At 41.2% G+C, this 2,261-nt stretch overlaps 1 pseudogene; it reads left to right on the top strand.

Annotated features, from left to right (window-relative positions):
- Window positions 1-1,314: 1,314 nt before the first annotated feature.
- LOC107527628 (olfactory receptor 5M8-like) lies at window positions 1,315-2,261 on the top strand (annotated as a pseudogene).

Raw genomic sequence — 2,261 nt, 5'->3', positions numbered from 1 at the left:
TATCCCATATAATTATTTCAAGCTTTCTTATGACCAGATGTTACTTTTAATGTAACTTTTAATGTAACCTTTAGCATTCAATTGATAGTTTGTTGGGTTCTACTTAAACACATACTTAGATCTATTACTATTTAAGCACACACATATTCAGTTATGTAAAACTAGCCCCTTTATTATTCCACATTTTCTGATGTCACGGTCCATATCTCTATCTTTACAGCTTAGCTAGGCACCAAATAAAGGCTCAATAATAAAGGCAGCATAAAATAATAAATTGATCTCAAACAAAATAAACTGATAAACAAAATAGATCCAGAGACACAGAAGCAGGGAACAGGCTGACGAATCTCAGAGGGAATGGGGGGAAGGTGGGAAGAGATTAACTAAAGAATTTATATGCACAGATGCATAACCCATGGACACAGACAATAGTGTGGGGAAGGCCTGGGGCAGGGTGGAGGGGGTCAATGGGGAAAAAAGGGAACATCTGTAATACTTTCAACAATAAAGGTAAATTTTAAAAAATAATAAAGTAAATTTTGCAATATTCTATATTTATTTAAAAAAATTGAGCAATGTGATGATTAAACAACCTATGAGAAAATAAAGAATATTTACTGTACCTCCTTAAGGAACAATAATTATGATATTTTGTATTTTTTGTCTCACCCATCTAAAAGTTTATGACTTTAGCTGGTGGTTTTGTGAGGAAAGCTAATCCATATGTATTTAGAAAAAGTAAATAAATGCTCCTGGGAATGGTAGTGCAATAAATATAACATTTTAATTCATATATTATATATTTTCCTGGGAGCAGTGATATCTGAAGACTGTTTAGACCGTTTAGACTCACACTAATGCCCACATGAAAGAGAGAGAAAGAAATCATAATAATGCTTACCAAAGTTCAGGTCCTGTCTTATTAGTTGTTGTTTCACATAATGTGACCACCAATACTGATTTCAGTATTATAGTCCCCGTTTTAGAGGTGAGCAAATAGAGACTCACCAACTATTAACCTAAAATCAGAAGAGAAGACCAAATGTGTCTAGCTTCAGACAGTATTGCTTTTTGTTTTCCTCTTTCCACTATATCTTGTTGAAGAAAAAACCCAAAATGAATAAAACTATTATTTCTGTCTTCCAAACAATGCTGACCATGTATCTGACAGCTGCATGCACACTGACTGATATATTCCACTATGAGAAAACACCCCATTCTATAATGTGTGAGCTAATTCAACTTGTCGACAAAGTGAGCTTTGTGGTCAGATCCTGACTCTGTCATTTATCAGCTGAATTAATAGCTAAGAGCATGAACTCCGGAATCAGATTTACTGAGCAAATGACTCACCCTACGTCTACCTCAGCCTCTGAATTCATTCTCCTTGGACGGCCCGGTCGCCTGGAATTGCCGATTTCCCTCTTCCTGCTGTTTCTGGCCATTTACGTGGCCACAGTGGCAGGGAATCTGGTGATGATTGCGCTCACCCGGGCCACTGCCAGGCTTCACACGCCCGTGTACTTTTTCCCGAGCCACTTAACCTTTGTGGATCTGTGCTTCTCTTCCAACATCACCCCAAAGATGCTGGAGGTTTTCTTGCCAGAGAAGAAAGCATTTCCTATCCTGCTAGTCTGGTGCAGTGTCACTTTTAGATTGCTCTGGCCCACGTGGAGCTCTATGCCCGGGCCCGGGTGGCCTTTGATCGGGGCATGGCCACCTGCAACCCGCTGCTTTATGGCGTCAAAATGTCCAAGAGTGTGCGCGCCCCTCATGGTGGCGCCTTCTGTGTATGGAGCCCCCCCCGGGCTGGTGGAGACCATGTGGCCCCCCAGCCTAGTCTCCCGCGGCCCCACTTCCACTGTGCTGACCCAGCCCTCACTAAGCCGGCTTGTTCTGACACCAACATCAAAAAAGTCAGTGTTTGTTGGTGCTGGCAGTGATCTTAACTTTTCCCTCCCCCTCATCTTGATTTCTTACCTTATATTTTTTCTGCCATCCTGAGGATTCGTTCAACAAAAGCAGGGGCAAAGCTTTCTCTCCCTGTGGCTCTCGCTTGACAGCTGTCACCATAGTCTGTGTAACTCTTCGCCGTGTATCTTAGACTCCCCTCAAAGGAAACTGTGCAACAGGGGAAAACAGTTGCTGTATTTTATACCACAGCACTACCCATGTTGAACTCCATGATTTATAGCCTTAGAAACAAAGATGTGAAAGAAGCATTAACCAGACAGCTGTTAAGGAAAAAAATATTTCCCTAA

The sequence above is a fragment of the Miniopterus natalensis genome, chromosome 11 (genome assembly GCF_054644295.1).
Source record: "Miniopterus natalensis isolate mMinNat1 chromosome 11, mMinNat1.hap1, whole genome shotgun sequence".
Taxonomy (NCBI): domain Eukaryota; kingdom Metazoa; phylum Chordata; class Mammalia; order Chiroptera; family Miniopteridae; genus Miniopterus; species Miniopterus natalensis.
The sequence above is the reverse complement of the archived record's forward strand: the minus strand, read 5'-3'. Positions and strand labels throughout refer to the sequence as shown.